The sequence below is a fragment of the Mobula birostris genome, chromosome 1 (genome assembly GCF_030028105.1).
Source record: "Mobula birostris isolate sMobBir1 chromosome 1, sMobBir1.hap1, whole genome shotgun sequence".
Taxonomy (NCBI): domain Eukaryota; kingdom Metazoa; phylum Chordata; class Chondrichthyes; order Myliobatiformes; family Myliobatidae; genus Mobula; species Mobula birostris.
In genome coordinates this window covers 9,685,593-9,700,471 of record NC_092370.1, presented here as the reverse complement: position 1 = coordinate 9,700,471, position 14,879 = coordinate 9,685,593, and positions in this window count along the sequence as shown.

The following is a 14,879-nucleotide window of genomic DNA, read 5'->3' as shown; positions in this document are numbered from 1 at the left end:
CTGCACCCAATCCAAGACATCCCATACCCTGGCACCTGGGAGGCAACAGACCATGCAGGTATCTCTATCAGGCTGACAGAACCTCCTGTCTGTTCCCCTCACTATGGAATCCCCTATGACAACTGCATTCCTCATCATCTTTCCCTTCTGCACCACAGAACCAGGCTTAGTGCCAGAGACCCGATCACTGTGGTTGTCCTTTGTCAAAACACCCCCCCTCCAACCGCTTCCAAAACGAGATAATGGTTACGGAGGGAGATGGCCACGGGGGTGCTCTCTACTATCTGAGCTCTTCCCTTTGCTTCCCTGACCGTCACCCACTTATCTGACTCCTGCAGCCTTGGGGTGACTAACTCCCTGTGGCTCCTCTCCATCTCCTGTTCACTCTCCCTAATAAGCTGTAGGTCATCGATCTGCAGCTCCAGATCCCTAACACGGTCTCTCAGGAGCTGCATCTCGGTGCACTTGGCACAGATGTGGCCATCTGGGAGACTGGAACATTCCCAGTCAGGTGTGGTTCCCACACCTGACACCCAGAGCAAAGTACTAACCCTACGGACATGCTCTTTATTCCCTGAAAAAAAGGCAAGGAAAAAAAAGTCCATTCACTCACTTACCTGTTACCTGTAACAGGTGGAAGAGATAGAGTTTGCTTTGTGGGTTAATTGCTCCAACCAAACCAGCTGAAATGAGCTTTGCTGATATCCTAAAAGTAATGCAGGAACATTTAGAACCAAACCCATTGCTTCATTATCAGAATCAAAATGATGGAGAGTCCATTTTAGCTTATGTGGCTGAATTGAAGATATTGTCCAAGCATTGACAGTTCAGTAATGCGTTTGATAATGCAACGAAAGATCATTGAGTTTGTGGAATCATTCGAAAATGGCTCCTAACTGAAGCACAACTCACATTTGAAAGAGCAGTTGAAATGGCTAAATCACTGGAGTCAGAATTGCTATAAACCAGCAGCAACAGAGATGAATTTGAGTCGAGTTTTTATAAAATAAACAACGGCATTTATTAACCTCTACTCAAATAAACATGGAACAGTAAACAAACGATTAACTTAAACGGATGTTAACAGCGATATGCTTCTATAGTTATCAAACAGTCGAACTTAAAGACAATTCTTAACAGATCTTATTTAAGCATAGTCTTAAGGTGGTAATTTAATGATTCCTGAAATAGTCGAGAGGAGAGACTTCCCAAACCAGCTTTGGAACAGTCCCCGAAGTAAAGATGTCACTGCTGAGGCATCTCCCAGCCGAAATGCCTTGTCCGAAGTTATGACGCAGAATACAATTTCTCAAAGTAATTGACCTTTCGACAAAGTGATCATCGCACAATACCCAAACCATGTCAGGGTTAACAAAACGTGCGTGCCACGTACAGACGGTTCCAAATGTCAGTCACGCCTGTAATGCGCTGAATGCTGTTGGTTAACCCCAATCATCTTGGGGTTCACTCGGAGCCGGGGATTCTTCACTCTCACTCTTTCTTCTTCTCCTCCGATGGCATAACTACCAACGGTGGACTCCCATCAAAACGAACTACGCAACAACTGCGGTTTCCCCTTCTATACCAGTTGGAACATGCCATCATGTGACATCACATCACCCCACGATCACAAGACAATTACATCATTCCAATGGCATGAGACCATTACATCATTTCAATAGCAGAGTCTCTTAAATGTCCATAATGTATCTGCTTCTACCAGAATCATCAGTGGGGCATCCCAGTGCTCTCTGTGTGCAAAACCCGACCTCTGACATCTCCCCTGTATTTTACTCCAATCACCTTAAAAATATGCTCCGGGTTTTAGCTATTTCCATGCTGGGTAAAAGTCTTTGGCTGACCAAAATTTGAAGACCTTTAAATGAGTTATCTGAATTGAAATTTAATTGAGTCAAATTGGAAGACCTTCGGAAAAGGGAGCCAGAGATGGAGAAGGCGTGATGCAGGAAGCAAAGACTTAGTTTCCTTGAAATGTCAAAAGAACAGTGCTTCCAGATGGAGAGATTATTAGATCCAGAAGTACTGCATCTGGTTTCGGTGGTCAGAGATGGCAAAATAAAATATCGGCTTTGATTTCTTACCTCCAGATTACTGCAGGCTGCAACAGGAGATGGTGCATAGAACACAGAACATAGAGGACAGAGCATTGAACATAGAACATAGAACACAGAACATAGGGCATTGTAGCACAGGTCCTTCGACTCACTACATCATGGTGACCTGCTAACCTACTCTGAACTATCCTCCTTCCCCTCCCCCCACCTTTTTATTCTGGCGTCTTTCCCCTTCCTGTCCAGCCATGAAGAAGGGTCTCTGCCCAAAATGTTGACTGTTCATTTCTGTTCATGCTGCCTGACCTGAAGAGTTTCTCCATCATTTTGTGTGCATTGCTTTGGATTTCCAGCATCTGCAGACATGCTCATGTTTTCAATCTAACCCTTCCCTCTTACACAATCCTCCATTTTTCTATCATTCATGTACCCATCCAAGAGTTTCTTAAATGTCCCGAATGTACCTGCCTTTGCCACACTGCTGGCAGTGCATTCCACACACTCACCACTCTCTGTGTAAAAAACCTACCTCTGACATCCCCCTCTATACTTTCCTCCAGTCATCTGAAAATTATACCCCCACATTGAGTGGCTACACACAAGTGGATGAAATAGATAGCAGACAAACTATTTTAGATTAGATTAGTTTTATTTGTCGCATGTATATCGAAACATATGGTGAAATGTGTCATTTGAGTAATGACCAACACAGTCTTAGGATGAGCTGGGGGCAGCCCACAAGTGTTGCCACGTCTCCAGCACCAACGTAGCGTGTCCAAAACCTCACTAACACTAAACCTAACCCTAACCCTAATCCGTACACCTTTGGAATGTGGGATATTTGCCATAGGCCTCTACGTTAATGTGGGAGGAGACTGGAGCACAGTCTGAGCATGTGCTGGGGGTAGCCCACAGAAGGCGATCTCCTTCACTCAGAAGCTCATGAGAGTGTGGAATGAACTGCCAGTTCCCGTGTTGCATGCGAGCTTGATTTCAACATTGAGAGAAATTTGGATTGGTACATGGAAGGTAGGGATATTTAGAGCTATCGTCCAGGTCCAGACTGGTGGGAATGGGCAGTTTAAAAGGTTCGTCATAGACTAGATGAGCCGAAGGGCCTGTTTCTGCGCTATACTCTATAAATCTAAGTGTCGCCATCCGGCACCAACTTAGCATTCCCAGAACTCAATAACCTTATCCCGTATGCCTTTGGACTGTGGGAGCACCCACAGGGAACCCACACGGTCATGGGGAGAAGGCAGAAATTCCTTACAAGCAGCGGCGGGAATAATGAAATGGAAATATAGAGAAGTCCCATGCCATCATCCAATGGCCATGTTTTTGTGGTACAGGTTGATGCATGCACATGGACCAGGATATGGGGAAGAACTCCTATGATCTTCGAAATACTGGAGTGGCCCTAACAGATTCACTTGAGAGCGTTTTGTGCAGCATCTGTAAACACCTCGAAGAAACAGGACTGGAATTCACAACCTTGGACAAAGTGTCGTTTGGCCATGAAATGACTCCACCCACCCCAAGAGCTTCCAGCATACCTACAACAGTGGTCAAGATTGCGGACAGATGTCAGAACAGCCTTCTGCAGAGTGAACCCATGGAAACCAACTGGACTGGATGAAGCCTGCACTCTATGAACAATCCACTGTGACCAACATCTTTGAATGAAGATACCCTGAGGCCCTCTTCATCATAGCTAGTGACTTCCATAACCAGCCCTAATTCAAGGGTGTGCTGCCAGAATCCTACCAGCATATCTCCTGTCCCACCAGGGGTCTAAACGCACATATTCACTGCTACACAGCCATTAAAAATGCCTAATGTCCATCCCCACCCCCACCCCCACCACACTTTGGTAAGTCAAACCAGCAGGCTATACTCCTTCTCCCTGCGTACAAACAGAAGCTGAAATAGGAGGGTCCAATTGCAGAAAGCCATACAGTGCTGGTCTGTTGAAATAGATGAGCTTCTCAACTTAAGGTATAGTCAAGGACTCAGTTGCCATTCTAAATGTCACTTTCATCAAGCTTTATCAGCGAGAGTGAAGACACTGGCGCACCGTTTGTTGGTTATGTGCTGTGTCGTAAGACCTAGGATATCATCACCATGATTGGTCTTTGCAAATTTTTCCACAAAAGTAATTTTCCCTTTCCTTTTTCTGGCCAGATTATTTACAAGATGGTGACCCCAGCCATTATCAATACTCTTCAGAGACTGTCTGCCTGCTGTCAGTGGTCGCACAACCAGGACTTGTGATCTGCACCAGGAGAGCTCATATGACCATCCACCACCTGGTCCCATGGTTTCACATCACCCTGATTGGGGGGGGGGGGTGTGGGGGGGAGATAAGCAGTGGCACACCTTGCCCAAGGTGACCTGCAGGCTAGTGGAGGGAAGGAGCACTGGGCACCTCCTTTGGTAGAGATGCATTTTTAAAAAACAGCCGAAATGGAATGGTTTTTAGCTTGTTTTTGTTGATATAGACAGTGACAGGTCCTTCCAGTCCAACAGACCGGCGACGCCCATGTGACCAATGAGCATACACCTTTGGACTGTGGGAGGAAACCGGAGCACCCGGAGGAAACCTACACAGTCACGGGAAGAGCGTACAAACTCCTTACAGACCGGTGGAATTGAACCCAAGTCGCTGGTACTGCTATAGGTGACAGATGACACATACTGTTCATAACAGAAACTGTTCTACATAATTCACAAGCACCGTCATTGAGGTGTTGTGTTCTCATTAAGGTACAGCGTCTGACGTAATGATGTCAGTGTAAGACGACTGCTTTGGTTTGTTTGTAATGGAGGTCCAGGGCTGCAGGTTTTGCTAAGCACATAAAAGGACCCTCACATGCTTATTCTCAAAATCTGACCCTGTGATAGTGTCATACTAACCACTGTGCTACCATGTCATGGGAAGAAGGCCGGAAACTGGGGTTGAGGAGGAGATAGAAAAGAGGATCGGCCATGATTGAATGGCAGAGTAGACTCGATGGGCCAAATGGCCTAATTCTGCTTCTATGTCTTATGGTCTTATGTCGCTTTTTATAAAAACCTAACAGTTACAGACACGTCTAACCAACCTTATAGAGCTTTTCGTTGCAGTTACCAGGAAAGTTAATGAAGGAAAAGCAGTGGATGTTGTCCACATGGACTTTAGCAAGGCCTTTCACAAGGTCCTGCATGGGAGCTGGTCAGTGACCCACTTTAAATAACACTGTTGCTCATTGTTGGTTGCCCTTCCCAGTGCTCTGACCTGGTTGCCTAGGCTTCACATGCAGAGTGATATCACCCCAATGTGATTGGTGCTGAAATTGTGCAATGGTGAATCACAGGTGAAGATGCCCTGTTTAGTTCCTGCAGTAAAGTAATTAGATTGCGAAATGCAGTAGGTTCCAGTTAATTGAGTCATCGGTTATTCAGGACAGCTGCTTATTTGGGAATACTTTTAAAGAACAAACACGAAATGAGAAAATAGCTGGGATTCCTTTTGTTTACTTGGGACACAATGCCAAATAACTGGGACTGGAGACTGTTGCCAACCAGTTTCTAACTAGTGTCAGATGTGTGTGCTTGTGTGGCTGTTAGACACTATTCTACGCTTAAAGAAATCAGTTTTTTAAATATAAGAAATAGGAGCAGGAGTAGGCCATTTGGCCCATTGAGCCTGATCCACCATTCAATAAGATCACGGCTGATCTGGCCATGGACTCATCTCCACCTACTGTCGGTTACGTGTGTTTCTGTTCAAAAAGCAGTGATTATTGTTACTAATAGTTGGCGAAAGCTAAGCCGCAAGAGAATTCCAAACTGTTTTGCTCACTGTGGTTTTGAGCGTTCAGGCTCGGAGATGCCAGAAATGGCCTCGAGCGAAAATAAAACAATTTCCCGACTTCAACAAGTTTGAAATTGTGAAGAATTTGAGGGTATCGGCAATCATCTGGAATGTTACAATGAAAATGAAGATTGGGAGGGTGCATTGTGTAAAGTCAGTCCATTAAAATGGCAGTTCCCAGCGTTAGCAAGCTGCATCACTTCAGCTGGTGACGTGACCTGTAGAGCCCTGTCTGGGTGTCTGCTGTACTGGGGCTGGGAGGGTACCTCGCCATGGGAAGTGACATTCACAGCAAATCACAGTCACAGAAATGAACAGCATAGGCCCACCTCACCTGTGCTGGCCCTAATACCCATGGACGCTAATCGAATTGTTCACGTTAGGCCTAGAGCCTTGACACCTTTCCTAAACGAGCTATCAGACACAGAGTTAATTCCACTATCATTGACTTTCATGATGAGAAATTTGTTTCATGACACCAGTAAAGTTTGAAGACACAAAGTTACTAATAGTTAACATAATCTATAGAAAACAGAACATAGTACAGGCCCTTTGGCCCACAATGTTGTGCTGACCTTTTAACCTACTGCACGATCAATCTAACACTTCCCTCCTACATAGCCCTCCATTTTTCTTTCATCTACGTGTCTATCTAAGAGTTTCTTAAATGATCCTCGTGTATCTGCCTTACCACACCCCCGGCAGCACATTCCACGCACCTTCCAATCTCTGTGTGAAATACTACCTCTGATATCACCCCCCCAATACTTACCTCCAATCACCTTAAAATTATGCCCCCCAGTAACAACCGTTTCTCCTTGGGATAAAGTGTCTGGCTGTCCACCCAATCTATGCCTCTTATCATCTTGTATACCTGCAAACAATAACGTGCTGACCCACAGGGAGGAAGTCATCTCTCTGACACAGTGGTGTCAGGAAAACAACCTCTCCCTCAGTGTCGCAAAAACAAAGGAGCTGGTTGTGGATTACAGGAGGAATGGAGACGGGCTAACCCCTATTGACATCAATGGATCTGGGGTTGAGGGCGTAAACAGCTTCAAGTTCCTCTGCATCCACATCACTGAGGATCTCACGTGGTCTGTACACACCAGCTGTGTGGTGAAAAAGGCACAACAGCGCCTCTTTCACATCAGACGACTGAGGAAGTTTGGTATGGGCCCCCAAATCCTAAGAACTTTCTACAGGGGCACAATTGAGAGCATCTTGACTGGCTGCATCACTGCCTGGTATGGGAACTGTACTTCCCTCAATCACAGGGCTCTGCAGAGAGTGGTGCGGACAGCCCAGCGCATCTGTAGTTGTGAACTTCCCATGATTCAGGACACTTACAAGGACAGGTGTGTAAAAAGGGCCCGAAGGATTATTGGGAACCCGAGTCACCCGGACCACAAACTGTTCCAGCTGCTACCACCCTGGGAAGCGGTACCACAGCATAAGAGCCAGGACCAACAGGCTCTGGGACAACTTCTTCAACCAGGCCATCAGACTGATTAACTCACGCTGATTTGAGTGTACTCTATTCAGCGGTCCCCAACCACCGGGCCGCAAAGCACGTGCTACTGGGCTGCAAGGAAACGATATGATTTGGCGATATGAAACGATATGAGTCAGCTGCACCTTTCCTCATTCCTGTTGAACTTGAACATAGGGTTGCCAATTGTCCCGTATTTGCCAGGACATCCCGTATATTGGGCTAAATTCATTTGTTCCATATGGGACCGCCTTTGTCCCATATTTCCCCCGCTAAGGTAGAGCGTTCCTATGAAACCTTTTGTGCCGAAATGGCGTGAAGCGAAGAAGCAATTCCCATTAATTTATATGGGAAAAATTTTTGAGCATTCCCAGACCCAAAAAATAACCTAGCAAATCATACCAAATAACACATAAAACCTAAAATAAATAACACTAACGTATAGTAAAAGCAGGAATTACATGATAAATACACAGCCTATATAAAGTAGAAATAATGTATGTACAGTATCGTCGGGAAGATGAAGGCAAAACCGATTTGTGAGGAAAAAATCGGCACGTACGTGCATGCGCACGGAAGTGCCCGCGCAAGCCTTCATGGTCATTGTAGTCTCTCCGGGAAATCCCGGGATTTGACTGCTACTTTTGTCCCTTATTTGGGAGTGAGAAAGTTGGCAACCCTAACTGTAAAAGACATGTTGAGGTGAGTTTAACCCTACTTGGACATCCCCCCCCCCCCCCCCCCCCGGCCAGTCGGCTGGTCCACAAGAATATTGTCAATATTAAACCGGTCTGCGGTGCAAAAAAAGTTGGGGACCCCTGCTCTATATTACATTGACTGTTCTATTTATTATAAATTATAAATTACTGTGATTGCACATGGCACATTTAGATGGAGACGTAACGTAAAGATTTTTACTCCTCATGTATGTGAAGGATGTAAGAAATAAAGTCTATTCAATTCAATCAAGTCACCTCTCATCCTCCTTCACTCCAAAGACAAAAACCCTCTTTTCTGATGAAGTGTCACGACCCAAAAACATTGACCGTTGATTCCCCTCCATAGATGCTGCTCGACCTGCTGAGTTCCTCCAGCATCTTATGTGGGTTGCTGCAGATTTTCTGAATCTCTTGTGTCTCTACAAAGTGTGGATACTTGGTTCAGGAATGGAAAATGGACTCTGGCTAATTGGGACACATCAGAACCGGTACATTTTGGCACAAGTAAGTGGCTACCCCAATTAGCGGAAGTTTCATGGAAATAGTTAAAAAGGTATAAAAGAGACCCTTTGGATCCAACAAACCCATGTCACTCAATGACATCCATGTGGCCAATTAAACTACTATCCCCACGGTTTTTGAAATGTGGAAGGAAACCCACGCATTTACATGGGGAACATACAGACAGTGGTGGGAATTAAACCCAGGTCTCTAATGCTGGCAGAGCGTTACGTTAACCGCGACATGATCCTACCACACCCTTCGTATGATGCGTACAGCAGGAAACCTCCGGGTGCTCCGGATTCACCCCACAAAGATCTACCAGTTAGTAGGTTCATTGTTCGCTGTAAATTGTCCCGTGATTAGGTTTGGGTTGATGGGCCGCAAGTCTCTGCTTTCTTTTATTGTTTTATTTATTTGTGGAACAGTCTCTTCTGGCCCTTTGAGCCGCGCTGGCCAGCACCCCACGGTTTAACCCTCGCCTGATCAGGGTACTAACTGGGACATCTTTGGACTGTGGGAGGAAACTGGAGCACCTGGAGAAAACACACGCATTCATGGGCATTCATGGGGAGAACGTACAAACTCCTGAAGACACGGCAGTTCCACACTGTATCTCTAAATAAAGGTGTTCTCCCGTGGCCTTGCACAGAAGTCTTTTGACTATCCGGCGCGATGCTTCCACAGGTGAAAGAATTTTCAGCCAAGCACATCTGTACAACAGTCATTACTTTCTCAGTGGGACTAGACTGCCCTCTGCTGGACAGAAACAAATCTTCCTGTATATCACAAAACGTTCATGCACAAGTATAAGATCAGCTTTATTTGTCACATGTGAATCAGAACGTTGAGACATACATGAAAGGCGTCATATGCGTTAGTGACCAACACAGACCGAGAATGCACTGGGGGCAGCCTGCAAGGGTCCCCATGTTTTTGGCACTGATGTGGCGTGCCCACAACCTGTACGTCTTTAGAAATGCGGGAGGAAACCACAGCACCAGAGGAAACCTTTAGGGTCACAGGGAGAACATGCAAATTCTGAAAATATCTTCTGCTGTCCTGCGCCCATCAGGGCCCTGAACTGGTGTAGCACTGAGCCTGACTCTGTGGCTGTGGCTCTGCAGACACTGGGGTTTCGGACTGGCTGCAGAACTGAACTGGCTCTGTGGCTGTGGTCTCACTTTCAGTTCACGATCTGTGTACTATTCATTTAATTTTTTTTATCATTTCCATTATTTGTTCTTTTTTTTTTGCACATCAGATGTATGTCGGTCTTTGTTGTGTGGGTTATTTTTAATGGGTTCTGTTGTGTCCCTTTGTTTTGTGGCTGCCTGCAAAGAGACCATCAGACCATAAGACATTGAAGCAGAATTAGGCCATATGGCCCATCGAGTCTGCTCCGCCATTTCATCGTGGCTGATCCTTTTTCCTTCTCAGCCCCAATCTCCTGCTTTCTTCCGTATCCCTTCATTCCCAAAGAATCTATCAACTTTTGCCTTAAATATGCATGACTTGGCCTCCACATCTGCCTGTAGTAAAGAATTCCACAGATTCACCACTCTCTAGCTAAAGAAATTCCTCCTCATTTCCATTCTAAAAGGACGCCCCTCTATTCTGAGGCTGTGTCCTCTGGTCTTAGACTCCCCCACCATAGGAAACATCCTCTCCACATCCACTCTATCAAGGCCTTTCACCATTTGATAGGTTTCAATGAGGTCAACCCTCATTCTTCTGAATTCCAGTGAACACAGGCCTAGAGCCATCAAACTCTCCTGATATGACAAATCTTTCAATCCTAGAATCATTTTTGTGAACCTTTGAACCCTCTCCAGTTTCAGCATATCCTTTCTAAGGTAAGTGGCCCAGACCTGCTCACAATACTCCAAGTAAGGCACCACCAGTGCTTTATAAAGTCTCAACATTACATCTTTGCTTTTTTTATATTTGAGTTCTGTAAAAATGAATGCCAACCTCCCATTTGCCTTCCTCACCTGCAAACTAACCCTGAGGAATCCTGCACAAGGATCCTTTGCACCTCAGGATTTTGTATTTTCTCTCCATTTAGAAAATAGTCAAGCCTTTCATTTCTTCTACCATACATTTCCCAACACTGTATTCCATCTGCCATTTCTTTTGCCAGTCTCCTAATCTGTCTAAGTCCTTCTGTAGCCTCTCTACTTTCTCAAAACTACCTGCCCTTCCACCTATCTTCATATCGCCTGCAAACTTTGCAACAAAGCCATCAATTTGCATCATCCAAATCATTTTATTTCTTCAAATAATTCCACCAGATTTGTCAGGCAAGACTTCCTTTGAGGAATTGAATTGAGTCAATTCAATTCAAAAAGAGCAAAAGGACACTGAGGGAGTGCTCATGGGTTCATTGTTCATTCAGAAGTTGGATGGCAGAGGGGAAGAAGTTGTTCCTGAATGGTTGAGTGTGTGTCTTCAGGCTCCTGTACCTCCTCCCTGATGGTAACAATGAGAAGAGGGCATGTCCTGGGTGATGGGGGTCCTTAGTGATGGACACTGCCTTTCTGAGGCTTCACTCCTTGAAAGTGTCCATGATGCTGGGGAGGCTTAGTACCCATGATGGTGCTGACTGAGTTCACAACTTTCTGCAGCTTATTTTGATCCTGTGTAGTAGCTCCTACCACCCCCCCCCCCCCCATACCAGTTAGATGTTCTCCACGGTACATCTGTAGAAAATTTGCAGTGATTCGAAGGAGTCTGAGAGTCTGAGTGGGAGTGCCGAGAAAGATACTTTTGAAATTTTCGTTATTTTTTTTTCTCCAACGGCGTTCTGAGAGGTGGGACTGCGCAGGCGTGTGACGTCGGGCTGTGCAGCGCGGCAGATTTAAAAGGAACAGAGCCTCGTAGAGCGGGCAGCGGAGTTTGCGGGCTGCGGAGTGAGCCGGGAGCAAAGTGAAGGCTTAAGGGCTTCAGCTCAACGGGCTTAGGTGGAAACGGGTGAGGCGAGGGAGGTTTAGCATTCATTTTCTGTTGTTATTTGAGGAGAGGGGCAGTATGAGTGTGAGGGCAGTTTGCTGTTCTCGGTGTCGGATGTGGGAGGCCCTGGAGTCTCCAAGCCTCCCGGACGTCTACATCTGCGCCAAGTGCATCGAGATGCAGCTCCTAAGGGACCGCGTTACGGAACTGGAGCTGTAGCTCGATGACCTTCGTCTGGTCAGGGAGAGTGAGGAGTTGATAGAGAGGAGTTGCAGGCAGGTGGTCACGCCGGGGCCACGGGAGGCAGACAAGTGGGTCACGGTTAGGAGGGGGAAGGGGAAGAGTCAGGTAATAGGGAGTACCCCGGTGGCTGTACCCCTTAACAATAGGTACTCTGTTTGAGTACTGTTGTGGGGGACAGCTTACCCCGGGGAAGCGACAGTGGCCGTGCCTCCGGCACAGAGTCTGGCCCTGTAGCTCAGAAGGGTAGGGAAAGGAAGAGGAGGGCAGTTGTAATAGGGGACTCAATAGTAAGGGGGTCAGATAGGCGATTCTGTGGATGCAGTCCAGAGACCCGGATGGTAGTCTGCCTCCCTGGTGCCAGGGTCCGGGATATTTCTGATCGTGTCCAAGATATCCTGAAGTGGGAGGGTGAGGAGCCAGAGGTCGTGGTACATATAGGTAGCAATGACATAGGTAGGAAAAGGGATGAGGTCCTGAAAGGAGAATATAGGGAGCTAGGAAGGGAGTTGAGAAAAAGGACTGCAAAGGTAGTAATCTCGGGATTACTGCCTGTGCCACGCGACAGTGAGAGTAGGAATGCGATGAGGTGGAGGATAAATGCGTGGCTGAGGGATTGGAGCAGGGGGCAGGGATTCAAGTTTTTGGATCATTGGGACCTCTTTTGGCGCAGGCGTGACCTGTACAAAAAGGACGGGTTACACTTGAATCCTAGGGGGACCAATATCCTGGCAGGGAGATTAGCAAGGGCTACTGAGGTGACTTTAAACTAGAATGGTTGGGGAGTGGGAATCAAATTAAAGAGGCTAGGCGTGAGGAGGTTAGTTCACAACAGGGGGATGGGAACCAGTGCAGAGAGACAGCGGGGTGTAAAGTGAGGGTAGAAGCAAAAAGTACTAAGGAGAAGAGTAAAAGTGGCAGGCCGACAAATCCAGGGCAAGCATTAAAAAGGGCCACTTTTCAACATAATTGTATAAGGGCTAAGAGAGTTGTAAAAGAGCGCCTGAAGGCTTTGTGTATCAATGCAAGGAACATTCGTAATAAGGTGGATGAATTGAAAGTGCAGATTGTTATTAATGATTATGATATAGTTGGGATCACAGAGACATGGCTCCAGGGTGACCAAGGATGGGAGCTCAACGTTCAGGGATATTCAATATTCAGGAGGGATAGACATGAAGGGAGGGGAGGTGGGGTGGCGTTGCTGGTTAAAGAAGAGACTAACGCAATAGAAAGGAAGGACATAAGCCGGGAAGATGTGGAATCGATATGGGTAGAGCTGCGTAACACTAAGGGGCAGAAGACGCTGGTGGGAGTTGTGTACAGGCCACCTAACAGTAGTAGTGAGGTCGGAGATGGTATTAAACAGGAAATTAGAACTGTGTGCAATAAAGGAACAGCAGTTATAATGGGTGACTTCAATCTACATGTAGATTGGGTAAACCAAATTGGTAAAGGTGCTGAGGAAGAGGATTTCTTGGAATGTATGCGGGATGGTTTTTTGAACCAACATGTCGAGGAACCAACTAGAGAGCAGGCTATTCTGGACTGGGTTTTGAGCAATGAGGAAGGGTTAATTAGCAATCTTGTCGTGAGAGGCCCCTTGGGTAAGAGTGACCATAGTATGGTGGAATTCTTCATTAAGATGGAGAGTGACATAGTTAATTCAGAAACAAAAGTTCTGAACTTAAAGAGGGGTAACTTTGAAGGTATGAGACGTGAATTAGCTAAGATAGACTGGCAAATCACACTTAAAGGATTGACGGTGGATATGCAATGGCAAGCATTTAAAGGTTGCATGGATGAACTACAACAATTGTTCATCCCAGTTTGGCAAAAGAATAAATCAAGGAAGGTAGTGCACCCGTGGCTGACAAGAGAAATTAGGGATAGTATCAATTCCAAAGAAGCAGCATACAAATTAGCCAGAGAAAGTGGCTCACCTGAGGACTGGGAGAAATTCAGAGTTCAGCAGAGGAGGGCAAAGGGCTTAATTAGGAAGGGGAAAAAAGATTATGAGAGAAAATTGGCAGGGAACATAAAAACTGACTGTAAAAGCTTTTATAGGTATGTAAAAAGGAAAAGACTGGTAAAGACAAATGTAGGTCCCCTACAGACAGAAACAGGTGAATTGATTATGGGGAGCAAGGACATGGCAGACCAATTGAATAATTACTTTGGTTCTGTCTTCACTAAGGAGGACATAAATAATCTTCCAAAAATAGTAGGGGACAGAGGGTCCAGTGAGATGGAGGAACTGAGCGAAATACTTGTTAGTAGGGAAGTGGTGTTAGGTAAATTGAAGGGATTAAAGGCAGATAAATCCCCAGGGCCAGATGGTCTGCATCCTAGAGTGCTTAAGGAAATAGCCCAAGAAATAGTGGATGCATTAGTGATAATTTTTCAAAACTCGTTAGATTCTGGACTAGTTCCTGAGGATTGGAGGGTGGCTAATGTAACCCCACTTTTTAAAAAAGGAGGGAGAGAGAAACCGGGGAATTATAGACCGGTTAGCCTAACGTCGGTGGTGGGGAAACTGCTGGAGTCAGTTATCAAAGATGTGATAACAGCACATTTGGAAAGCGGTGAAATCATCGGACAAAGTCAACATGGATTTGTGAAGGGAAAATCATGTCTGACGAATCTCATAGAATTTTTTGATGATGTAACTAGTAGAGTGGATAGGGGGGAACCAGTGGATGTGGTATATTTGGATTTTCAAAAGGCTTTTGACAAGGTCCCACACAGGAGATTAGTGTGCAAACTTAAAGCACATGGTATTGGGGGTAAGGTATTGATGTGGATGGAGAATTGGTTAGCAGACAGGAAGCAAAGAGTGGGAATAAACGGGACCTTTTCAGAATGGCAGGCGGTGACTAGTGGGGTACCGCAAGGCTCAGTGCTGGAACCCCAGTTGTTTACAATATATATTAATGACTTGGATGAGGGAATTAAATGCAGCATCTCCAAGTTTGCGGATGACACGAAGCTGGGTGGCAGTGTTAGCTGTGAGGAGGATGCTAAGAGGATGCAGAGTGACTTGGATA